Source organism: Balaenoptera physalus (assembly GCF_965194825.1).
Source record: "Balaenoptera physalus genome assembly, chromosome: 17".
Taxonomy (NCBI): domain Eukaryota; kingdom Metazoa; phylum Chordata; class Mammalia; order Artiodactyla; family Balaenopteridae; genus Balaenoptera; species Balaenoptera physalus.
Genome location: NC_138895.1, coordinates 31,692,756 through 31,720,571, shown reverse-complemented (window position 1 = coordinate 31,720,571; position 27,816 = coordinate 31,692,756). Strand labels below are relative to the sequence as shown.

Below are 27,816 nucleotides of genomic sequence, written 5' to 3'. Positions count from 1 at the left end.
AAGTGGGTACTCAGAAAATAATACCTGCAAACCTATCATTTTATTTAAGTTAAAAAAATTAAAAATTAAGTATTCATTTGAATTTTTCCTTAGACTGAAAATGAGTATGTTCAAAATTACAGTGATAACTTTTGATAATGTGATTTAACCTGGCTAGCAAAGATGTACAATTAGATGAGGATCTTGCCCAGTATGCATTAATCTTGAGTAAGAATAGTCTCTAGAAAATCAAGCTTACTAAATATTTTGCTTACAGTTTTGCCATTTTGTAGCCACCATGGTGAGAATTTATTCAGTTTACTATAGAAGTACTTTTAAATCATGAAAAGTGACAAGGTATTTGGCAATTAATCCAGAGAGTGTTGTTAATTTATGCAGTGTGAGAGCTGTCATATAGCAAGATTGTCAGCTCATCACTGATAAATTGAATTGTAAGCTGTGTAAGTCACTTACCACAAAGACTGGTACATAGCAAATGCTCCAGTAATTTCAGCAACTGCTATTAATGTTGCAATAGTAGTTGATGGTGTTGTTGCTATTATTATTATTATTACTATTAGTGTTGTGCAAAGCACTATGGTTGACCTTAATGAGATTGCATAGGAGTCTATGACAACACTCTTTGCTCTTAAGAATCTAACTACTGCACTCATTTATTCATTTTTTTTTATTTTTTAAAGTTTTGAATGACTACCAAATAATAGCTAGACATTGGGAATGAAATGATGTCCAAGCCACTCCCTTTTCTTTCCTTCAGGAAAATAGTAGTCTAGCAGAGGAGATATCAGTAACTTGATGATCAAAATGCCTTGTGATATACTCTAATAGGTTAATGCACAAAGTGCAGTGGGAGCACATAGGAGAGCCACAAAAAGGAAGGATTTCTTGTGGAAGATATCTAATCTGCATCCGTTTGAACAATGTAAACTTAGCCAAGCTTGGAGGTAAGAAGGGGTATGGTGCTGTAGGAAGCTAATGAAATTTGATGAGAGATACAATTGGGACTACTTCCTAAAGGATCATTAATGCCATGTTGAGAACTTGAGGCTTTGTTCTGCAGGCTAGGTTAACTGCCCAGAAGAATTGACTAGGAGTGACTAGGTAGGAAAATAATGTAGGGGACAGAGCTAATGAGAAATGTTAAGCCAATGTTGGCTCCTGGGAGAAGAATTGGTAAGAGCAAGACTGAACCCCATTAATAATAGGTGGTATTGAAGACAACTAGCAAAACAGGGATTTGATGACCAGGGCAAAAGAGCAGCTCTAAGAATGGCAAAACTAGGAATAGGTGGTTGGTCGCTGAATCACAGAGGGCCAGGACTGAAGTTTTTTAAAAGATACTGCTTGCCTCTAAATGTCATGGAGCTGAAATTATGAAGAGAATCAGAGCGTCAGAAAACAAGAAGATGTCCTACCTGGAATTGGATGAGAAGTACCAGGTCTTTCAAGTACCAGAATATTGAGATTTCTGTAAAAAGAAGTTACAATGTTTCTCTTTCACTGTAAAAGTATTATTTACTGAAACTTTATTTTTTTAAAAAGGTATATTCTTTTTAAATTTTTTTAAAAAATTTATTTTATTGAAGTATAGTTGATTTACAATGTTGTGTTAATTTCTGCTGTACAGCAAAGTGATCCAGTTATACATATTTATACATTCTTATTCATATTCTTTTTCATTATGGTTTATCAGGATATTGAATATAGTTGCCTGTGCTATATTCAACAACGACCTTGTTGTTTATCGATTCTATATACCAGGGGTCCCCAACCCCTGGGCCGTGTATCAGTGGTCTGCGGCCTGTTAGGAACTGGGCCAAACAGCCGGAGGTGAGTGGTGGACTAGCGAGCAAAGCTTCATCTGCCACTCCCCATTGCTCCCATTACCACCTGAACAATCCCCCCTCCCCAATCTGTGGAAAAATTGTCTTCCACAAAACCAGTCCCTGGTGCCACAAAGGTTGGGGACCACTGCTATACATAATAGTTTGCATCTGCTATCCCAAACTCCCAATCCATCCCTCCCCCAGCCCCACCTTGGCAACCACAAGTCTGTGAGTCTGTTTCATGGATAATTTCATTTGAGTCCACATAAATGATATCATATGGTATTTGCCTTTCTCTTTCTGACTTACTTCACTTAGTATGATAATCTCCAGGTCCATCCATGTTGCTGCAAATGGCATTATTTCATTCTTTTTTATGACTGAGTAGTATTCCGTTGTATATATGTGTCACATCTTCTTTATCCATTCATCTGTTGATGGACATTTAGGTTGTTTTCTTGTCTTGGCTATTGGGAATAGTGCTGCTATGAACATAGGGGTGCATGTATCTCTTTGAATTATAGTTTTGTACAGATATATGCCCAGGGGTAGGATTGCTGGATCATATGGCAACTCAATTTTTTGTTTTCTGAGGAAATTCCATACTGTTTTCCATAGTGGCTGCATCAATTTACATTCCCACCAACAGTGTAGAAGGGTCCCCTTTTCTGCACACCCTCTCCAGCATTTGTTATTTGTAGATTTTTTTTTAAAGGCTTTTCTTATTTATTTATTTATTTGGTTGCACTGGCTGTTAGTTGCGGCTCACCAGCTCCTTAGTTGTGGCATGCGAACTCTTACTTGTGGCATGCGTGTGGGATCTAGTTCCCTGACCAGGGATCGAACCTGGGCCCCCTGCCGTGGGAGTTCAGTCTTACCCACTGTGCCACCGGGGAAGTCCCTGTAGATTTTTTAATGATAGCCATTCTGACCGGTGTGATGTGGTACCTCATTGTGGTTTTGATTTGCATTTCTCTAATAAGTAACAATGTTGAGCATCTTTTCATGTGCCTGTTGGCCATCTGTACGTCTTCTTTGGAGAAATGTCTATTTAGGTCTTCTAAATTGGGTTTAGAATTGGGTTGTTTTCACATGGGTTGTTTGGGTTTTTTATTGTTGTCATTGTTGAGTTGTATGAGCTGTGTGTTTATTTTGGAAATTAAGTCTTTGTCCATAGCATAATTTGCAAATATTTTTTCCCAGGCCATAGTTGTCTTTACATTTCATTTATGGTTTCCTTTGCTGTATGAAAGCTTTTAAGTTTGATTAGGTCCCATTTGTTTATTTTCTCTTTTATTTATATTGCCTAGGGAGATTGACCTATGAAAACATTGGTATGATTTACATCATATTCTTAAAATGCCCTATTACAGGGCAGGAGCCATTTATATTGAGAACTAAGTGTGTCTATTGTTAAACCACTGCTTTTTTTGCATTTCACCTAGAACAGTTGCTGAGTCTCTGCATTCATTGGCCTGCACTGCTTTACTTATAAAGTGCAGTTATTTGTAACAGCTACAGGCCAGAACATTAAGCAAAGACTGTTTATATCCTTGATCTGAAGCTCCAAGGAGCTGATGTAAGAGCTGTGTGTTGCTGACACATACACTGCCTTGTTCATAATTCTGAAGTCCTTTGAAATAGAGACAACATTTTCCAAGTTGTTCACTGCATTTGAAGTTACTATCATCAGTAGGAGAAATGTTGAAGCTTCTTTTTGATTCCTGAAATTTTCCACAATATTTGTTAAAATATATTGATTGTGTATACCTAGTTTTCTTATTGTTCTCATAAACAGAAGATCAATAGAGGATCAAAACTAAGTTATATGACTGAATCATGTTGCTGTACACCTGAAACTAACACAATATTGTAAATCAACTATACTTCAATTAAAAAAACTTATATGATTAGAATTCTGAAGACTGTTGAAAAAATTATAGTTTACTAAATAAACATGTAAGGACAATTCCCCTACACCTCTCTTATGGGAAATTCTTTTCCTTGAATAAATAAATGTGGGAAATGGTTTATATAGGAAAATAGGAGAAATGGTTACTTATATATAGTAATATTTTAATTAATTTATTTGATGCATATGTGTTGTGTGCCAGTTGTATTTAAGAAAATATACTAGGTTATGGTAAAAATGGAAAAGCCAGGCTTTGAACACTTGTATGACCAGGATTCCACCACTGAGCCCGAGTTTCTTCTATAAGGTGAGAGTCTTTGCAATTACCTCATTGCCACTGCCTTCAAAGAGATTACAGTTCAGAGTGGGAAATAGACAATAATCACCAAATCAGAAGAAGACAAGTAAAACTATACCTGTAGTAAGTGCAAAGAAAAGAAGGTATATATTGCAATAAAAATATATACATGATTGTTTTGTTTTAATTCTTAAAACTTGGTCAATAATATCAGGGAAGTCTTTTCTGAGGAAGAGATGCTTGAACTGACAGAGCTATCCCCTGTTTGTTGTAAGAAGAACTACATATTCTGTTGAAAAGAAATCTAGATTAAAAGTCAAGAGACATGGATCTTAGTGCCGGGATATTATAAACATGATGAGAATTTCCATTTTTGGACTATAAATTTCATGTGTGTCAAATAAAGCAAATAATAGTAACTGGGTAACTCATCTCAGAATGAGATAAGATATGCGAAATGAATTTGACTGTTTAAAGAGCTGCACTAATGTGAGACATTGCAATCATTGACCACATTTTAGGATGAATTTTTTTCTTAATGTGTGATGCCAATATGTCATTTCTACAGTTTAAAATTTTATTGTCATTATATGTTATATTGGAAGCTTCAGATGTCTTAAAAACTAGATATTTCTAGACAATAGAGTAGTCAAATTAATAGTTAACAGAAGTAATATGAAACCTGAAAAACATGACAAATTTAAATCGAGATTAGGAAGTAAAGTTTTAGTTAAATACTGCCCATTTTCCTCATCCTCTCTGGCTTTCAATTAAAGAACTCTGTTTCTCCCTAGTGAATAAATTGATTCTTATATTCTTTTCAGAATATGTATATAGAGATTTGATATTGTGAACCATTCCATAAGTTAGATTTTGTGAAAATAATTAATTATGGATATATTCCTTACGTGAGCATTTCTAAGAAAAATATGATAATAACATGAAAATTTATTTAATTATAGTGATTAAGTTAAGTAATTTATTTTAAAGAATCCACATATTTAATATTAATTTAATCCACATATTAACTCTCATAGAATGAGAACAAAATAATGGTCATATAATTCCATCAACATCTAAAATTTTCCCAAGTTTAGCTGTAATTTTCTTTACAAATTTAGATACTTGTTGGCTTATTTTAGTTTTCCTTTTTATATTGATTAATTTTCATAATATTTTACTTGGTTTGGCTTTTAAATGTGTCAAATTAGGGCTGGGTCATGTTAATACTGAGCTCTAAAGCTGTTTTCTACTCTGCATTCTTTTTCTTAAAAGTCAATGTAGTGTTAAGCATTTCCATCGAAGTATTTAGTTTCAGTTTTTTGGGTTTTTTTAAAGCTGTAATTACATACTTGACCCTTAAAACAAATAATTACTGTGTTATGAAGAACTGGCCTAGCTCGAAAAGATGTCTGGCCTTTGCCCTTGCTTTGTGGACATAATCTATGTCATACCTAATAGAAGTGTCTTGGTTAGGATTGGGACCAATCATGTGATTTAGGGAGGGCCTTTGGGTTGTGCAATATCAGTTGACCTAGATACTGAGTCCAACCCTATCAGTAAGCAAGCAAGCAAACAAGCATGCCTTCCAAATGAAGCCATAATAAAAAAAACTCTGGACACTGAAGCTCAGGTGTGCTTCCCTGCTTGGCAGTACGTCATGGGTACTGTCATACTTTGATACCAGGATGGTAATATATTCTGAGGACAATGGAACTTTCTTTTCTGAATCTCTTCATTTGGCTCATTTTTTAATCTGTATTCTTTCCCAGTAATAAACCATAACCATTAAGTATAATAGTTTTCAGTGGAGTTCTTTGAGTCCTTTGAATCTAAGAGTGGTTTGGGGGACCTCCTGAACTTGCAGTTGGTGTCAGAAATGAGAGTGATCTTGTGTGGACTTTTCCCTCTAATTTTGTAGTTGGACCCTACATCCTTGCAGTTGGGATCAGTAGTCTTGGCAGACTAGGCAATCTGGAGGACTTGTGTCCTATACTTCACAGTTTGGCTAACTCCAGGTATTTGACAATATCCAAATTTCCCAAATTTCTTAAACTCAGAGATAACTCCACATTTTTCAGTTAAAATTAATTTTTAAAAATTAAATAACTTGTAGTGTATCACCTGTTAGTAATGCCTCCTTGAATCACAGCATAGTTTTGTAATCTTTTAACAAACTAATTTGTAGATTTCCTTATAATTAATTCTCACTTTCAGGATGGAAGAATGGGGTTTACCATATCCTAAGTTCCAGTCTTTTCTTGTTCCCATAGTTTGAATAGAAAGTTTGAGTAGCACTAATCATATATAGAAAAATTCCTTCACAACCTATTTACTGAGGATCATTATAGATCATATTGTGATTTAGCTTTTAAAAAGTTATTTCTTCCTTTCAAATAGTAAAAATTTAAACTAAAATTATAAGACATTTTCCCTGATATCAAAACTCACCTTAGGAAAATTTAAAAGAGCTGACTTCTCAATAGAGAGCACTAAAAGAGTTATGGCAGGTCATCTCAAATATATAAACACTGCAATGTGAGGGGGTCTATTCTGTGTATGTGCAGAGGTAAAACTAGAATCAACATCAGGAAGGCAGATTTTGCCTCAGTGATATCTCCTCTCATACTGAAATTGTCACTGCAGAGACATGCTCAAAATTCAGACACTGAAGTTTGCTCTACTGAACACAATAAATATGGTCTCTTTCAGTTTTTCAAACTTATAATGTTAGGATGTTTCTAATCTCATTTTTCTGATGATGAATGAATCTGCTAGGAAATTAAAACAAATATATACACTCACACAGCTATTTATTTATTTATTTATCCATCTATCTTTTTTATTAAAACTTGATTTCTTTAGAGTAGTTTTATGTCTACCCATGTTGACACAAATGGCAAGATTTCATTCTTTCTAATGGATGAGTAATAGTTCACTGTATAGATATACAACTTTTTTTTATTCATTCATCTATTTATGGACACTTAAGTTGCTTCCATATTTTGACTATTGTAAATAATGTTGTGATGAATATATGGGTGCATGTATCTTTTTGAATTAGTGTTTTTGTCTTTTTTGGGAAAATAACCCAGGAGTGGAAATGCTGAACCACATGGTAGTTCTATTTTTAATTTTTTAAGGAACTTCCATACTGTTTTCATAGTGGCTTCACCAATTTACATTCCTCCCAACAGTGCACAAGGATTTCCTTTTCTCCATATCCTCACCAACACTTGCTATTTGTTGTCTCTTTGATAACAGACATTCTGACAGATGTGAGGTGACATCTCATTGAAGTTTTCATTTGCATTTCCCTGATTTTTAGTGATGTTGAGCATCTTTTCATGTGTCTGTTGGCTATCTGTATTTCTTCTTTGGAAAAGTATCTATTCAGGTCTTCTGCCCACTTTTAATCAAGTTGTTTGGTCTTTTTTGTTGTTGAGTTTTATGAGTTCTTTGTTATTTTGTATATTAATTCTTTATCAGATATATCATTTGCAAATATGTTCTCCCATTCAGTAGCCTGTCTTTTCATTTTGTTAATAGTTTTCTTCACTGTGCAAAAGCTTTTGAGTTTGATGTAGTCCATTTATTTATTTTTACTTTTTTTGTCCTTGCATGATGAGACATATCCATAAAAATATTGCTAAGACTAATGTCAAAGAAGATGCTTCCTATGTTTCCTTCTAGGAGTTTTATAGTCTCAGGTGTTACATTTAAGTCTGTCATCTATTTTGAGTTTACTTTTGTATATGGTAAGAGAAGGTCATCCAGTTTTACTTTTTGTATGTAGCATGTAGCTTTCTAGTTTTCCCAGCATCATTTATTGAAGAGGCTGTTTTTCCCATTGTATATTCTTGCCTTTTTGGTCATAGATTAATTGACTATGTAAATGTGGGTTTATTTCTGGGTTCTCTATTCTGTTTCATTGATCTATGTTTTTTTTTTGTGCCAGTACCATACTGTATTGATAACTGTAGCTTTGTAGTATAGCTTGAAATCAGGGAACTTGATACCTCTAACTTTATTCTTCTTTCTCAAGATCTTTTGTGTTTCCATACAAATTTTGGAATTATTTATTCTACTTCTGAGGAAAATATCATTGGAATTTTTGTAGGTTATGTATTGAATCTGTAGATTGCCTTGGGTGGTATGGTCATTTTAACAACATTAATTCTTTCAATCCATGAACACAATACATCTTTCCATGGGTTTATGTCAAAATCAATTTCTTTTATCAGTGTCTTATAATTTTCTGAGTAAAAGTCTTTTACCTCTTTAGCTAGATTTATTCTGAGGCATGTTGTTCTTTTTGAAGCAATTGTAAAAGTAAACTGTTTTCTTAAATTATCTTACTGATAGTTTGTTGTTAGTTTTTAGAAATGCCACAGATTTCTGTATATTAATTTTGTTCCTATAAATTTACTGAATTCATTTGTGCTTTTTAATAGTTTTCTAGTGGTGTCTTTAGGATTTTCTATATATAGTATCATGTCATGTCATCTGCAAAAGTCCATTTACACTTAAAGTAATTATTGATTTATATCTACTTATTGCCATTTTGTTAATTGTCAGAGGGTTGTTTTTATATATTTTTTTTGTTCCTTTCTTCTTTAGCTCTTTTTCCTTTGATTTGATGACTCTCTTTAGTGTTATGTGTGGATTCCTTTCTCTTTTTTGTGTGTGCTTGTATATGTTATAGATATCTGGTTTGTGGTTATCTTTATGTGTATATATAACAACATACACATATGTTAAGTTGATGATCTCTTTATGTTGGAATGTAATATAACCACCTTGCTCTTTTACTCCTCTCACTATTTTTAATGTTTTGACATTATATTTCACATATTTTTGTTTTGGCTATCCCTTAACCACTTTTTCTGGATATAGAGGATTTTACTACTTTTGCTTTTTATCCTCCCTACCATCTTTATTAATGGTTGATCTACTACCTTTATTGTATATGTGCCTTTACTAATAGGGTTTTTCTTTTTATATAGTTTTTATATTTCTCATTGTGGTCTTTTCTGCTTAGAAACATCCTTCTGACATATCTTGTAAAACTGGTTAAATGTTGTTGAACTCATTTAATTTTTGCCTGTCTGTGAAAACCTTGATCTCGCCTTCAAAATTGAATTATAGCCTTGCCTGGTAGAGTATTCTTGTTTGTCATTTATTTCCTTTCATCACTGTGAATATATTATGTTACTTTTATTTTGGCTGCAAAGTTTCTCCTGAAATGCCACTGATAGTCTTATGGTAGCTTCCTTGTACATAGCTAATGTTGCCGACCTTCTGTACAGTCAAAAGTCTGTGTATAACTTAGAGTTGGCTGTTTGCATCCACAGTTCTTCCATAGCCACAATTTTTCCATATCTATGTTTCTGCATCTGTGGATTCTACCAACTGTAGTTTTTGTAGCACTGTAGTATTTACTATTGAAAAAAATCCACATGTATGTTGGTTTGTGAAGTTCAAACCCATTTTGTTCAAGGTTCAACTCTAGTTGCTTTTCCCTTGCTGCTTTTACAATTCTTTCTTTATCTTTATTTTTTGCCATTTTTCATTACAGTGTGTCATGTCTCTTTGGGTTGATCTTTTTTGGACTCTCCATGATTCCTGGACCTGAATGTCTGTTTCCTTTTCCAGGTTAGAAATGCTTTCAGCTGTTATTTCAACAACTAAGTTCTCTGCCTCTTTCTGTCTCTTGTCCTTCTGGGACCCCTATAATGCAAATGTCAGCCTGCTTGGTGTTGCCCAGAGGTCACTTAAACTAGCCTCACTTTTTAAAACTGTTTGTCTTTTTCCTATTTAGCTTTAGTGATTTCTACTAATCCGTCTTCCAGTTTGCTGATTTGTTCTTTTGTATCATCTAATCTACTATTGATTGATTCAAGTCTATTCTTTATTTCAATCATTGTATTCTTCAGCTCCATTATTTTTCTTCTTTATATTTTCTAACTCTTTGTTAAACTTCTTTCTCTGGAGTTTGTTGAGCATCTTTACGAGCATTACCTTGAGCTCTTTATTGAGTACATTGTTTATCTCTATTTCACTTTGTTCTTTTAGATTTTTACCTTGTTCCTTCATTTGGAACATATTCCTCTGTTGCCTCATTTCGTCTAATTCTCTATTTTTATTTCTGTGTGTTAAGTAGTTGGGTTACATTTCTCAATCTTGAAGAATTGGCCCTATGTTGGAGACATCCTGTGGGGACCAGCAGCACACCCTTTTCTGGTCACCAAAGTTACATGCTCTATGGGTAGCTTCTATGTGGGCTGTGTAAGCTCTGTGTTGTGGTAGGTCTGACTAATGTGGGCACATCTGTAGGCAGGGCTGGCCCATGGCCCAGTTGTCTGCCAGGCCCTGCCTCTTGTAGAGACCATTGGCCTGTTGGTGGGGAGGCCAGGTTCTGGAGCAACTGGTTGCAGGACCTGTGTTTTCCTGTAGCTGGTTCCAGCTAGCTGGTGGATTGGCCTGGGTACTTGCCTGGCTGTGCACCCTAGAAAGTATAGTACTGATGCCTACCAGCTGGTGTCAGGTAAGCCCCCAGATCTAATATGCTTCTTGAGAGGACTCCAAAATTTCATTTGCCAACACCAGTGTCCTCATGGTAGAAGGACCTCTCCATAATGGCTTCTGCCAGCAGAGTCTCTGTTTCCTACAACCCTACAGCTCTCCTGTACACAAGCCTCACTGGCCTTCAAAACCAGACTTTCTGGGGGCTCATCCTTCTGCTGCAACACCCCTGGACTGAGGAGCCTGGTATGGTGCTTGGATCCCTTGCTTCTTGAGGAGAACCTCTGCAATTTCGATTAACCTCTTGTTTTTGGGGCACCTACCCAGGTGTTTGGGTCTTGACTATACCACGTCTCCAGCCCTCCTACCCACCTTGTATTTTCTTCTTTATCACTTTAGTTGTTGAAAATCTTTCCTGGTAATCTTCATGTTGTTCTCATTGATAGTTGCTCTGTAAACAGTTGTAATTTTGTTATGCCTTTGGGAAGAAGTAAGCTCTGGGTTTTCCTATTCTGCCATCTTGGGCAGCCCTCCACACAGCTCTATATTTAGATAGTACTTGTTAGAAGATGGTGTGACTTTCATGTGAGGGATGCAAATTTTTTGGATTCTATCAGCCTCCACATTGCCTGATGGGAAGGTTTCTAATCATCTTTTTGACAGGAGTTATCTCAGTCTGGCAGTAAATTATATGTCTAAGGCCTCACACAAAAGACCAAGAACTTAAATTGCTTGTTTTTTTGTAATAGCTCTATCTATCTTGTTTATTTTAAAAATACCAGAAGACAAAAGACGAAAATGGCAGTGATCCTCTGAAGAAAGAAGAAAAAAGAAAACAAAAAATTAAATTCTCAGTTTTGCTCAAAATGCCGTTGCCAATGGCATTTGCATTTGAAATAAGAGCACTGAAGTGCTTCTTTCATTATGCCATTTAATACAATATGGCCAAGTATGTTTTTTTTAAAAGTTGTTTTTATTACTAATTCAGTGTATGAAACATTACTTCCATAATACCCCAAAAGGATCTAGGAAAGCAACCCATAATCAAACCCATTAATATTTCTTTATTGAAACATAAATTATCTCAATAACCATGGTAAAGCATCTCTAAAAATCTTCATATCAGTTCAAATCAGACTCTATGCTGAATGAGTTTTCAATCTGTCTGAATTTTAGGATTGTGGATGAGAGATTAGAGACCTGTACAGTGAATGTTGTCCAGCAATGTAAACAAATAACATTTTGGTTATTTTTTCCTTTAGGAAAATTTTAGGAGTAACATTGTTTATGTTTCAAATTCTTATAAGGTACAAATAGTAAAAAGTTTTTGTGTGCTTAAAGTTTAACAAGTTATAACTGGCTTTTCTATTCCATTCTCTTATTTACAACTCTATTTCCAATGCTTACCATAGCACCTAGCTTTTGGAGGTGAAAAAATGCATCATTATTAAATGAATTCCTTTTACTCACTGATTTAGGAAGTCTATTGAATGCTCAGCTACTAACTTGACAATGTTATTCAAAAAGATACTGTTAAGGACACCCTTACTTTTTCATAGAATCATTAGATAATCAAGCATAGATTCATGTTAAAGGAATGTACTCAATTTTGAAGTGATTTTTATGACAGCAGAAAATCACCTTACAAATAATACTCAAGAGCGTCATTGTTGTTGACCTTTCAAATATCTGTAAATAGGATAGCTGCTGCTGTGAATTTTCTTGTAAGTTTCAGCAGAGCTGGAAACTTGTCAACTTCCCCCATTTCTCATACAACTCGACACTGAAACTGCAAGAGGCATTAAAATAACCTTTCCCCGTGGTATGGATTCGGAACTAAGGCCACAGAAATAAGAGATTTGCACAGAAGACCAAAGTCAGAAGCTACAGTCAAACCAGAATCCAAGACTCTTAGTCAATTCTACCTAGCATGCAGTTTTGTTTTATGTTGCTAGAGGCAAAAAAAAATTTAAAAAATATACTCTGGATGTTTCAGTCTATCTATAATTATAATAATTGCAATAAACTTACAAAAAAATGAAGGCAATTTTCAAGACCTAATAGAGCTTTTCCCTTTTAATGCCTTTCAGCAAATTGTTGCCTTCTTTTCTGCCATACCACTAACCATTGCCAGTAGTAAAATATTAATGTACTGTAAAATCTGTGGAGCTCTGCCTTTTATTTTTGTACCTAATCAACTCCGTGTATAATTTTGTAACCATGTGGCCCCACCCTGAATTACAGTGGCAAGCTATATGCATTAATAAGATGGAAACTACCAGGAATGAAATAAGCCATTGAAAGTGGTTAAGAAGGCCAAAGGAGGAAAACTGAAATCCTTTTGACAAGCAGTTTCTGAAGCTGCTGACATTCCTTTAAAAGACCTTTTTCATGTTAGCTCACAGAGAGGCTTTGCATAACACACCAAGTAAAACCTATAACTGCTGCTGCAGTAAAAGGCACTAACAGTTTTTCATGACACCTGGAAGGAAAATGGACAAACTTTCCTACTGCTGACATTTCAGTTTGAAATTATGTTTTTCAAGTGTTGGATAAAGGAAACAAAGACATAACTTCTTTTGGGATGTATTGCTGGTCAGTATCTACTTCTTTCATTTCCTTGAGAGCTGTGTATTGCAATGTCATAAATATTTTTAAAGATATTTTATAAGTAACAAAAATGAAGTAAACTTTTTAAACACTGGATCTGTGCTACATAAACTTAAGAATAGCCAGAACATAGTAAGAGGGAGAAATGTACTTTTTCTTTTGGTTACCTCATGTTTTACAATTTTGGTCAATAAACAACTTTGAAAATAATGCCATGGCCCATCTTAAAATAAAATAATATTAATTAGAAAAACAGTTAACAATATCAATAGTTATGGGATTTTTTTATCCTTCTGATTACTATCAATAATTTCAGATAATTATAATTCATTTTTACTAAATTAGTCTACAAATTAATAATAGCACAAAATAATCTTAATAAATTATTTTGGTAGTAATTCTCTTTGCCAGTAGAATCTGGTTGTCTAGCATGTATCTGTTACTTGCAAGGATTCTGTTGACTTATGTAGAAGAAACCACCATAGAATAGTTATTTAAAAGCTACAGCATGTTTGTGGAAAAGAAATAAATATAACTATCCTACATGAAAATGAAAAATATACTATGGTAATGCCCCAAAACCCCACAATATGCAGTTATGTTATACATGAAATAAAGAGTTCTTTCTGTTATTTACAGTAATATACTCCACCTTGGTCCAGGCCCCAGACAGACCTGCCTTATACTAAATAAATGTTTTGGGTTTTTTTTTAGTATCAGTTGTTTTTTTTTGTTTGTTTGTTTATACTGCAGGTTCTTATTAGTCATCAATTTTATACACATCAGTGTATACATGTCAATCCCAATCGCCCAATTCAGCACACCACCATCCCCACCCCATTGTGGTTTTCCCCCCTTGGTGTCCATATGTTTGTTCTCTACATCTGTGTTTCAACTTCTGCCCTGCAAACCGGTTCATCTGTACCATTTTTCCTGGTTCCACATACATGCGTTAATATACGATATATGTTTTTCTCTTTCTGACTTACTTCACTCTGTATGGCAGTCTTTCGATCCATCCACGTCTCAACAAATGAGTCAATTTCGTTCCTTTTTATGGCTGAGTAATATTCCACTGTATATATGTACCACAATTTCTTTATCCATTCATCTGTCGATGGGCATTTAGGTTGCTTCCATGACCTGGCTATTGTAAATAGTGCTGCAATGAATACTGGGGTGCATGTGTCTTTTGGAATTATGGTAATTATGGTTTTCTCAGGGTATATGCCCAGTAGTGGGATTGTGGAGTCATATAGTAATTCTATTTTTAGTTTTTTAAGGAACCTCCATACTGTTCTCCATAGTGGCTGTATCAATTTACATTCCCACCAACAGTGCAAGAGGATTCCCTTTTCTCCACACCCTCTCCAGCATTTCTTGTTTGTAGAATTTCTGATGATGCCCATTCTAACTGGTGTGAGGTGATACCTCATTGTACTTTTGATTTGCATTTCTCTAATAATTAGTGATGTTGAGCAGCTTCTCATGTGCTTCTTGACCATCTGTATGTCTTCTTTGGAGAAATGTCTATTTAGGTCTTCTGCCCATTTTTGGATTGGGTTGTTTGTTTCTTTAATATTGAGCTGCATGAGCTGTTTATACATTTTGAAGATTAATCCTTTGTCCATTGATTCGTTTGCAAATATTTTCTCCCATTCTGAGGGTTGTCTTTTTGTCTTGTTTATGGTTTCCTTTGCTGTGCAAAAGCTTTGAAGTTTCATTAGGTCCCATTTGTTTATTTTTGTTTTTATTTCCATTACTCTAGGAAGTGGATCAAAAAAGATCTTGCTGTGATTTATGTCAAAGAGTGTTCTTCTTATGTTTTCTTCTAAGAGTTTTATAGTGTCCGGTCCTATATTTAGGTCTTGAATCCATTTTGAGTTTATTTTTCTGTACGGTGTTAAGGAGTGTTCTAATTTCATTCTTTTACATGTAGCTGTCCAGTTTTCCCAGCACCACTTATTGAAGAGACTGTCTTTTCTCCATTGTATATCTTTGCCTTCTTTGTCATAGATTATTTGACCATAGGTGTGTGGGTTTATCTCTGGGCTTTCTATCTTGTTCCCTTGATCTATGTTTCTGTTTTTGTGCCAGTACCATATTGTCTTGATTACTGTAGCTTTGTAGTATAGTCTGAAGTCAGGGAGTCTGATTCCTCCAGCTCCGTTTTTTTCCTTCAAGACTGCTTTGGCTATTCGAGGTCTTTTGTGTCTCCATACAAATTTTAAGATGATTTGTTCTAGTTCTGTAAAAAATGTCATTGGTAATTTGATAGGGATTGCATTGAATCTGTAGACTGCTTTGGGTAGTACAGTCATTTTCACAATATTGATTTTTCCAGACCAAGAACATGGTATATCTCTCCATCTGTTGATAACATCTTTAATTTCTTTCATCAGTGTCTTATAGTTTTCTGCATACAGGTCTTTTTTCTCCCTAGGTAGGTTTATTCCTAGGTATTTTATTATTTTTGTTGCAATGGTAAGTAAGAGTGTTTCCATAATTTCTCTTGCAGATTTTTCATCATTAGTGTATAGGAATGCAAGAGATGTCTGTGCATTGATTTTGTATCCTGCAACTTTACCAAATTCATTGCTTAGCTGTAGTAGTTTTCTGGTAACCTCTTTAGGATTCTCTATGTATAGTATCATGTCATCTGCAAACAGTGACAGTTTTACTTCTTCTTTTCCAATTTATATTCCTTTTATTTCTTTTTCTTCTCTGATTGCCATGGCTAGAACTTCCAAAACTATGTTGAATAATAGTGGTGAGAGTGGACATCCTTGTCTCATTCCTGATCTTAGAGGAAATGCTTTCAGTTTTTCACCATTGAGATTGTTGTTTGCTGTGGGTTTGTCGTATATGGCTTTTATTATATTGAGGTAGGTTTCCTCTATGCCCACTTTATGGAGAGTTTTTATTATAAATCGGTGTTGAATTTTGTCGAAAGCTTACTCTGCATCTATTGAGATGATCATATGGCTTTTATTCTTCAATTTTTTAATATGGTGTATCACATTGATTGATTTGCGTATATTGAAGAATCCTTGCATCCCTGGGATAAAACCCACTTGATCATGATGTATGATCCTTTTAATGTGTTGTTGGATTCTGTTTGCTAGTATTTGGTTGAGGATTTTTGCATGTATATTCATCAGTGATATTGGTCTGTAATTTTCTTTTTTTGTAGTATCTTTGTCTGGTTTTGGTATCAGGGTGATGGTGGCCTCATAGAATGTGTTTGGGAGTGTTCCTTCCTCTGAAATGTTTTGGAAGAGTGAGAAGGATGGATGTTAGCTCTTCTCTAAATGTTTCATAGAATTCACCTGCAAAGCCATTTGGTCCTGGACTTTTGTTTGTTGGAAGATTTTTAATCACAGTTTCAATTTCATTACTTGTAATTGGTCTCGTCATATTTTCTGTTTCTTCCTGGTTCAGTCTTGGAATGTTATACCTTTCTAAGAGTTTGTCCATTTCTTCCAGGTTGTCCATTTTATTGGCATAGAGTTGCTTGTAGTAATCTCTCGTGATCGTTTGTATTTCTGCAGTGTCAGTGGTTACTTCTCCTTTTTCATTTCTGATTTTATTGATTTGCGTCCTCTCCCTCTTTTTCTTGATGAGTCTGGCTAATGGTTTATCATTTTTGTTTATCTTCACAAAGAACCAGCTTTTAGTTTTATTGATCTTTGCTATTGATTTCTTTGTTTCTATTTCATATATTTCTGATCTGATCTTTATGATTTCTTTCCTTCTGCTAACTTTGCGTTTTGTTTCTTCTTCTTTCTCTAGTTCCTTTAGGTGTAAGGTTAGATTACTTGAGATTTTTCTTGTTTCCTGACGTAGGCTTGTATGGCTATAAACGTCTCTCTTAGAACTGCTTTTGCTGCATCCCGTAGGTTTTGGGTCACCGTGTTTTCATTGTCATTTGTCTCTAGGTATTTTTTGATTTCCTCTTTGACTTCTTCAGTGATCTCTCAGTTATTTAGTAACGTGTTGTGTAGCCTCCATGTGTTTGTGTTTTTTAAGTTTTTTCCCCTGTAATTCATTTCTAATCTCATAGCGTTTTGGTCAGAAAAGATACTTAATATGATTTCAGTTTTCTTAAATTTACTGAGGCTTGATTTGTGACCCAAGATGTGATCTATTCTGGAGAATATTCCCTGAGCACTTGAGAAGAAAGTGTAATCTGCTGTTTTTGGATGGAATGTCTTATAAATATCAATTAAATCTATTTAGTCTATTGTGTCATTTAAAGCTTCTGTTTCCTTATTTATTTTCATTTTGGATGATCTGTCCATTGGTGTAAATGAGGTGTTAAAGTCCCCCACTATTATTGTGTTACTGTCAATTTTGTCTTTTATAGCTGTTAGCAGTTGCCTTATCTATTGAGATGCTCCTATGTTGGGTGCATATATATTTATAATTGTTATATCCTCTTCTTGTATTGATCCCTTGATCATTATGTAGTGTCCTTCCTTGTCTCTTGTAACATTCTTTATTTTAAAGTCTATTTTATCTGATATGAGTATAGCTACTCCAGCTTTCTTTTGATTTCCCTTTGCATGGAATATCTTTTTCCATCCACTCACTTTCAGTCTGTATGTGTCCCTAGGTCTGAAGTGGGTCTCTTGTAAACAGCATATATATGGGTCTTGTTTTTGTATCCATTCAGCAAGCCTGTGTTTTTTGGTTGGAGCATTTAATCCATTCACGTTTAAGGTAATTATCGATATGTATGTTCCTGTGACCATTTTCTCAATTGTTTTGAGTTTGTTTTTGTAGGTTTTTCTTCTCTTGTGTTTCCCACTTAGAGAAGTTCCTTCAGCATTTGTTGTAGAGCTGGTTTGGTGTTGCTGAATTCTCTTAGCTTTTGCTTGTCTGTTAAGCTTTTGATTTCTCCATCGAATCTGAATGAGATCCTTGCTGGGTAGAGTAATCTTGGTTGTAGGCTCTTCCCTTTCATCACTTTAAGTATATCATGCCACTCCCTTCTGGCTTTCCACTGAGAAATCAGCGGTTAACCTTATGGGAGCTCCCTTGTATGTTATTTGTCATTTTTCCCTTGCTGCTTTCAATAATTTTTCGTTGTCTTTAATTTTTGCTGATTTGATTACTATGTGTCTTGGCATGTTTCTCCTTGGGTTTATCCTGTATGGGACTCTCTGCACTTCCTGGACTTGAGTGCCTATTTCCTTTCCCATGCTAGGGAAGTTTTCGACTATAATCTCTTCAAGTATTTTATTGGGTCCTTTCTGTCTCTCTTCTCCTTCTGGGACCCCTATAATGTGAATGTTGTTGCATTTAATCTTGTCCCAGAGGTCTCTTAGGCTGTCTTCTTTTCATTCTTTTTTCTTTATTCTGCTTTGCAGCAGTGAATTCCACCATTCTGTCTTCCAGGTCACTTATCTATTCTTCTGCCTCAGTTATTCTGCTATTGATTCCTTCTAGTGTAGTTTTCATTTCAGTTTTTGTATTTTTCATCTCTGTTTGATTGTTCTTTTATTCCTCTAGGTCTTTGTTAAGCATTTCTTGCATTTTCTCGATCTTTGCCTCCTTTCTTTTTCCGAGGTCCTGGATCATCTTCACTATCATTATTCTGAATTCTTTTTCTGGAAGGTTGCCTATCTCCATTTCATTTAGTTGTTTTTCTGGGGTTTTATCTTGTTCCTTCATCTGGTACATAGCCCTCTGCCTTTTCATCTTGTCTATCTTTCTGTGAATGTGGTTTTTGTTTCACAGGCTTCAGGATTGTAGTTCTTCTTGCTTCTGCTGTCTGCCCTCTGGTGCATGAGGCTATCACTAAATAAATGTTATGGTACTTCGTATTAAAGTGAGAATTCAGTGTGGGTTTTGGGCAAACTCTGATATAGTATGTAGAAATTGTTTTCTTAAAGGTCTTAATTATTCATTTCAAACATAAAACATTTATGGCATTGTTGAAATTGCTACTGTAAACATGAAAATAAAAGGGAAAATGCCACTTAAGTTTGTGTTTTGTGTTCAGCTTTAACCCAGACACCCTTAAAAGTAGTTATAACACTTCATTATTTGTAATCTGCCTATCCAGGTAAAGTCTAAAATGATGTCTCGTCTGCTATTAAAAATGTCATTTGAGGATTATTTAAAAATCATCAATTATTTGTGTTGTTATTATCTTAACTTTTTTTTAACTTTTGTTTTAAATTTAATTTGTAAGAAATGCAAAGGACTACCAATATATGGATGCAGAAAAAATTAAGGTAGTGTAAGTCAGAATTGCTTGTATTTTGACATGTTAAAAATGGCCAGGAAGGAGGCCAGGTATCATTCAGTGGTGAAAATCACAGTGTTTCCATGTCCAGTCCTTGGGTTTATGAGACAGGCTGCCTCAGTGGCTCAAACTCTAAACAACTCAATTAACAAAGTAAAGACACCAAAGACTGCCTGATGCATGAGCTAAAATGACAACTTATCAATTTACAGTGGGAATTATTATTATCACAGTGAAAAGTGTAAATTATTTATTCTCAAAAGAAGTCTGCATTGTAAGTCATATTATAATCAGAAAGCTCCTTCTTAAGCAGTTGGACAATCTTAATGGTGTCCTGGAGCCATCATTTTTTGATAGCTTGATACTGCCAGTGTTACTGCCAGCACATGGTTGAAATTGTACACGGTTATGTATTAAGATTTCAGGAGACACACTCCCCTAGGTGGTATTGAAGTCCCCTTGACCAAAATCTGCCTTTTTTTTACCCCCTATTCTTGACTATGTGCAGACTAAATTGCCCATTTTCAAAACTTCCACTTATACAGTATTTCTTTAGAATATTTAGTATCTGAGACTTACATACCTTTGACATTATTCAATAGATTTGCATGAAACTATCCCCAAGAGATACTTACCATCTTTTGAGTGAGTTATTGCTACATATGGCAATCTGTTTATTATAGGCTAACTTCTTATTTAAATTTCATAGAAGTAAATTATGTGTACAAAATGTAACTTTGAAGTTACTACATTTCCAATATAAAGTTTGGAAAATATTAATGGCAAAGATCAAATTGGGAGAGAAATATAAACATATTTTTTACTTTAAAGAATGCTTTTATATTTCTAAAAAGCATACTTCCACCATGAATAACTTGAGTCTCCATTTCTTGTCCAAAGCATTTATTGATATATTCTTATGATAATTATTTATAAGGTGTCTGTCTTTGCCTGGAAGCCTTCTTGGACCTGGGGATATTGCAGTGAGCACCCCAAAATCCTTCTCCTACAATGAACTGTATTTGAGTGGAGGAGGAAACAGTGAAAAATCAAATAAATATACATAAGTGTAGAAGGCATCAATAAATGCAGTGATTAAGGTAAAACACAGTAATGTAATAGAAGTTAAGGGTTGAGACAGGTGGGAAGATGCCTATTATAGTTTGGGTGGTCAAGAAAAGTCTTTCTGAAGAAGTGACATTTTAGCTGAGGTTTAAATAGCAAAAGGAGTCAACAAGGCAAAAATACGAAGAAAGGACATTGCAGTTAGACCTACAGCTAAATAACATTATGTTTTTGCTCAGGTTCTAAACAACAACAGCAAAATTTCTGAAAGTTGTGGTCATGGTACCTCCACCTGTGCTACCACAATTAGCATTTCAACTGACATCACCAGTGGGATTGTGGGAATATTCCAAGTTTCTGATCAATAGTGACAGTGTTTCTGCTAAAGACTGGCTCTAGAAACATAGAGTTTAGGATTATCTTAGTCAACATTTTCCCATAGCCTTGGGCCACTACTGCATTTATGAATTTATTTTATTAAAAATACAGGAGTTTTAAAAGAAATCAGGATGGGGAAAAAAAAATCCTACCATCCATCAAGGACTAAGGTAGCACTGTTCAATAAAACCTGTGATGATGAAAGTGCTCTATGTATATGTGCTGTTCAGTATGGCAGCCACCTGTCACATGTGGCTGTTGAGCACCTGAAATGTGACTGGTGCAACCGAGGAGCTGATTTTTGAAGTTATATTTAATTAATTTAAATGTAAATGCATTGGTTAATCCATTGATTAAAAGGATATCTTAAACACAGTATATTTATAATGAATTAGTCATGTAGTCATGTTGCAGCTTTTACAACTTTCTCAATTGCTTTTCCTCTGACACAGACTGAAATATAGTTTTCTCCTTTCTGTGGTTTTAGAGGTAATTGTGAAACACTTGACACAGGGAAGAATTGAACCAGAACAATATACAAGAAGCTATTAAATTGAAGAGAATTAGTCTCTGTTCCCTTGATGTGTTTTATGTTCAGTCATAATTTTCAGTGTTTCTGACTAGTAAGAAATAGTAGTAACAGAAACTGAGTAAGGAAAAAAAATCCATAAGGATCTTCAGGGTAAAAAATAGGTATTATTTGTGGTGTATCCCACCATCCAAAGAAATAGTTTAACAGGAATGAATGATAACATAGAAATATCTATATTTGCAATAGAAATATTGCAAATTTATAGTTTATCTATATTTTTTAGTGGTCATTGATAATAGAAAAAAAATCTGATTTTAAAAATCATACAAATGGCTATTTTGTTTAATTATGATGATTTCTTGCTGTTAATCTTAAAAAAGAAAAAAAAAAACCCACCTGTAGAAATCAGCTATGAAAGTGCATAATATTCTCTAAGCCCCAGAAAGAAGTTACTGTAAGTAAAAAAAACAAAAAAAAAAAGCATTTTGGAAGATTAATAAGAAAGCGGAAGAAAAGACTTTCCAATTTCCAAGATTTTCCAGAAACAATATTGATTACTTTTGTAAGCCTAGCTTGGCAGATGAAATAAAATATATTTGTTTCAGTATAGTATTTGGTAACAATGTTAGTTTTTTTTTTTTTTTAATGATTATTCTATGTTTATTTTATTTATTTTATTTATGGCTGTGTTGGGTCTTCGTTTCTGCGCGAGGGCCCTCCCCAATTGCGGCAAGCGGGGGCCTCTCCTCATCATGGTGCGCGGGCCTCTCACCATCGCGGCCTCTCCTGTAGCGGAGCACAGGCTCCAGGCGCACAGGCTCAGCAATTGTGGCTCACGGGCCCAGCCGCTCCGCGGCATGCGGGATCCTCCCAGACCAGGGCCCGAACCCGCGTCCCCCGCACCGGCAGGCAGACTCCCAACCACTGCGCCACCAGGGAAGCCCACAATGTTAGTTTTGTATAAACTGGATCACATGAGACATATTTGAATCACTAAAACTATTTCAATATTATCCAAGACCATCTTTTTAAAATTTTTATTTATGTAATTATTTATTTATTTTTAGTCTTCAACTTCAGGTTTGGAAATGAATGGAACAATGCATATGTGTAAAGTTCTATTAAAAATATGATATAGACACACTTTTACTTATAACTAGTAATATACAAGTAATTTTTAAAATTTTCAAATAATTGCCCATTTTGCTAATGAGTTTGAACACCAGAGAATGGTTGAGCTAAACAATATTTTACCAACTCACTTTATGCATAAGATAACTCACTAACTCAGTTTTCCTTTTAGAAAATAATGGTCTAAATGTAGCCTGACTCAAAAAAATTTGAGCCATAAATACCTAACATTAAGAAATATTGTATTAACACAAAATGATTTTTATATTGTTTTTATTTAATCTTGAATGGAAAGAGTACTTATAAAATTAAGTGAAGTGATTTTCTTTAACATCATCCTTTTAAATATTAATTAATTTGCATACAATTAAAATAGTATTTGCTTCACACAATAATCAATAACCAACTTTTCAAGAATGGATGTATGGCATCAAGTGAGATTCATCTATATTTATAATGTGTATTAAACGAATTACAATTGCAAATTCTTTTTTAACCACACAGTACAAATCAAAAAAAGTTGAAATGTGCTGAAATATTGCAAAAACGATAAATGAGGATTTATTTCTGTCTTCAGAAGACAGAGAAAAAAATTAAATTGCTCAACTAAATAAACTGGTCTTCTTTCTTCACTTTCATGTCAATTTGAATCTTCATGAAGAAATACAGACAGGATAACATATTCTCAATTATACTTGAACTTTCAATGATATCCCCCAACATATAAGTTTTAAATAAGCATAGCATAAATGAACAGTTGAAATACATGTGACTGAGCAAGGAGGACTATTCCCACCTATTTAAATGTTTTTCATAAACTCACCTTTTCTTTTTTTAACACTTGGAGACTAATTTGGGTTACTGTTTATTATCTGCAGTATTGTTTTATTCACTTGGCATCCTCACTCTAGGATGTGTATGTTTCATTATTTAGCATTTACTATTGATACTTTACCTAAAACAAATGTCTTCTTCTTTCCAGTCATTGCAGTAATATGCTTGCCTCCTGAAATCCCCAATGCTTTCTTTTCTAAACCCAAGTAAGCATCTGCCCCATAGCTAGAGCCCAATGCTGCACAGCTTTTGTCAGACCCTTCTAATTCTACATTTATTTTTATTTTATTTCTTCCTCATTTTAGTCCTTCATCTCTATACCTGTTTTCTCATATATTTTATTTTATTGATCTGGCATTGGATATCTCATCAAGATACTGTTTTCATTTCATATAACATTTGTGTGCAGTTGCTTCTAGAATTGTCATTTTCCTCTTGTGACCACTCCACCCTCCCTAGAGCTCATCCCCACCACGAACCACTTAAACTTCTGGTTTTCAAATCTCATTTCCCCTTCTCCGAAAATATGTGTTCTCTTACCCACCATTACTCTCAACCTGGTGCAGCATAGATTATTTTGTACCTTCCTTTGGTATGATGCGTGTTACTTCCTTTTCTATAGTACCCCTATGAAAGGACCTATGAAAGTCTAGTCAACAACATCATCTTTCCTCACCTTCAAAGGCTTCTGAAATCCCTCTTAATTTATGAATCTTCCAGCCAAGTGGAAGAGACATACCATTTGTTTTATGCAAAAATATTACCATCTTAAGCTTCTATAATTTCACAAACCATCAAATCTTATCTATCAATTTTATTTAATCTTCTGTCATTAGATTCCTTCTTGCTTAGAATAATTTTCAAAAATTATTCAACCACATCAATAGTTGTCGAAGGCTCCATTATTTAGCTGAAATATTAGGAAACTTATTAACTTATATTTATTTTGGAGAAGTTTCTCCTTTTTTTTTTTATTCAACAGTAAGCAAATATTGCTTACTCATATTAGTTTCACTTGATAGATTGTGAACCAATAGCACAAGTGATTTACATTTGCTAATGATTGTGATAATCTGACTTCCCTCAGGACCGATTTAGAACTTCATTACTATTTTATTGCACATCAAGTTGTTTGTTGAGGACTTTCTTTGAGCTTAAGGAAGGGTAATTACCTTTTGAACTCCCTAGTTAAGTAAATAAACCACAGCAAAACAGTAGCAACAGAAGGCATGTTTTCAAGAGTATATTAGCATAAAGTAATTAAGTAATGGTAATGAGGATTGGTCTCTCCTGTTATGGCAACAACTGCACCTGAACTCTGAAACAAAGTCCCTTAGGAATCTTTCATGGTTTTTTGCTTTGTAATTTCTTGGGAATTCTCCACTCAATCTACCCTCATCTCTTAGGAGCAAAATTCTAATTCAACGTATACCTTTAACACCTAATTTGTTGACAAGTAACTTTGTATCCCTCTGAAAGAAAAAAAAGTTTCCCTCCAGCACATTCCCTTCTGGGCATCTAACCTGCTTTCTTCCCTTCCCCCTTAGGCTTCTGCACTTGCTCAGAGATTTTGCATAGAGTCTATTGATGACTCTTTATTTCTGTCCAGGATATATTTCTTATCACTGATTGTCTGCTCTGCTTTCCACATTCTTTCAGCTCAATGAGTTTCCTCCATTTAGTATGGTTAGGACTGGGGGAAAAGAATATGACAGGTTGAAGAGGAAGCCATAAAAATAATACTCTATAGCTCTAGCTCAATCCTTGATTCTTCTGATGTCACATTATGGAATATTTCTTTCTCATGAAATATCTCTCTTTCCCCTTCTTTACATCATGACCTTGTCATGGCACCTTGGCCAATACTATACTACAGGATGCAATGGGAAAAAAAAAGGAGGGTCACCTACAGGGCAGGAAGAGCTCTTGGGGAATAGAGGCATAGTTTTAAGTGAATGTCCCTGGAGGTGGTGAAATCTGAACTGAGTCATAAAAAAAAAGGAAGGAAGGAAGGGAGGGAGGGAGGAAGGGAGAAAGCAAATGATAATGATGCTCATTTAGAACATGTAGAAACAGGCTGGCAAATGGATAATTTCCATATAGTGATCTAAGTACTTTGGTAGATATGGGGTGCTGTATGGGCCGTAAAGAGGGACTGGGGAAGACTTTCTGTGGAGGCACTTAATTTAAATATTGACAAACCAGGCCCCCTACATCCAGGCCAAGGAAAAGATTTACTCATGTGTCTCTCTTTCACTGTCTGTTTTTCTCTGTCTTTGAACACTTATTTAACACACAGTGCTGGGTAATATATCAGAACTGAGAAGTGCAGTGTTTGAATAAGATAGATGAGGTGCATAGTATGATGACAGACAGGTGAGCAAATAAACAAGATAATTTCAGAGAACGATAGATACTATGAAGAAAATAAAACATGATGAGCTGATAGAAAATAATTGAGGAGACAATTTTAGATTTTGTGGTTAAAAAACTAAATTGAATACACTGCCCTCTCAATTACCTTGAGTAAAAACTTGCCTATACTTTATTCAGCAGGAACATAGTTTTTATTGTAAATGAGACATCTTTCTTCATGTCAAAAATAAAGAGATGGTAATTCCTGATAGGTGTGCTAATGACACAGCTGTTTCCCAGCTCATTATATTCACTAAATGGTAGTTCCCACTTTATAGAGGCGGCAATAATAGCACTTCACACACCCTTTGAAATTAGTTGTTTGCCTCTTTTCCCCTCTATAATGAATGTACATTCTTAAAGAGTTCATATTTTTGGAATCCAGAACTGCTAGTTCAGTGGGAGGAATGAAATTTTTTCTTTTTTTTCAACTCAATTACATATGTGAATTGAAATTTAGATCACCCTGCCAATATTCATGATCCTCATAGGAGTGGGGGGAAAGCAAAATGTCATAGTACTGTGTGGCGCAATCATATCTACCATTTGAGGCTCCTTTCCCTAAAGGCAGTGTATTGACGAAGCATTTTTCAGTAAACTGTTTTTTTCTGCATCACAATCATTGCAAAGTGGTTTCTGAACAAGAGTAGATGCAAAAAGAAACAGGAAAAAAAAAGATATAAGGTCCTAAAAAGAAAACAGTGTAGACACACATCCATCTTTCATTTGCTCCTCAGATCTTTCTATTACAGGGCTTAACTACACTTGGTATAGCAATACTTCATAACCATTCATTATTTGCATATATAAATGGAATAAAAACAAATATTTATGTTATTACATTATGCATGGATAATTATTAATTTTTCAGTTTTAAAATTGGTATTCTTTTTGTTAAGATTTTATAAATACTAATTAACAAGTGATCCATATCTGACATATCACTTAACCTTTTAGTGTGTAGATTTTTCAATATAAGTTGATTGAAAAAACAATTTTTTTTTTTTTACATTTGGAGACTATAAAAAACATCACATAAATTTAGCACACGTGGTAAACAAATTATTCTGAAAATACCAACTCTCTTTTCCTCTGGAACAAAAATATACATTTTATTTCTTAAAATAATTTACATTTCTAAATCCAGATGGTAACTATAATAGATTCTTTCTTGAAAATAGTCAAAGATATTAAGGGAGATTCCAGAATTGTGACTTTTGAAATTGATTTAGAAGAATCACTTGTGAATATGTTACTTCCTTCCTCCATTATAGTGAGTCTGTGTTTTAAGCATTTTTCAAAAACTACAGACAATATCCAGAACTATTTGACCTATTGAAATGTACTTCTGTATCATTTCTCCTGGAATGACATCTGGTTAATCTTTGATTGATGAGCCCTGAAAATTGTGCCTGAAAAATCATTGCAGACATTCATGACTGTCTTGATGAGAAAGTATCTTTTAATGGTTACTTTGAACAGGTTTTCTCCTAAGGTTTATATATCAAAAGGCAGTTTGTGTCAGCTCTTGTGATAAGATAATGAAAGCTTTCCAGAATGGTATTACCTTTACTAGATACATCTTTTAAGCATCCTTTCATAGTTTTTTTTTTTTCTCCAAGTTATAATTTTTACTTTTTCTTTTCTAATGTTGAAAAAGAAATATAGCTAATTATATGTAAATGGTCTTTCTCTCTTTAAATATCCCAGTACCTTTCACAATTCACAATTTATTTATTTATTTATTTGGCTGTGCTGGGTCTTAGTTGGCGCCATGCAGGATCTTCGTTGTCGCGTTCGGAATCTTCAAAAGTACAGAAAAGTTGGAAGAATGAACATGTGCACATCTAATATATAGATTTAAGAACGGTTAGGATTGGCCTCTATTTTCTTTACATATGTATGTGTGCATGTGCAAAACACATGCCCAAGTGTTTGGTGAAACATTTGAAAGAAAGTTGTGGATATTATGAAACTCCACTTCCAAATACAGGACCCGGTGACTATCCAGGCATTGCATATGGCTGTTATGTCTAC

The 27,816-nt window shown here is 34.5% G+C and overlaps 1 protein-coding gene and 1 long non-coding RNA gene across 6 annotated transcripts in view; both read left to right on the top strand.

The window, feature by feature from the left end:
- The window catches only part of MMP16 (matrix metallopeptidase 16), a 352,530-nt gene that overhangs the window by 248,384 nt on the left and 76,330 nt on the right, over positions 1-27,816 (top strand). The window lies entirely within an intron of this gene.
- Positions 17,596-27,612, top strand: LOC309647091. The gene is made up of 2 exons (XR_014255786.1): positions 17,596-22,015; positions 22,341-27,612. It is a non-coding gene; the product is annotated as an uncharacterized lncRNA (long non-coding RNA).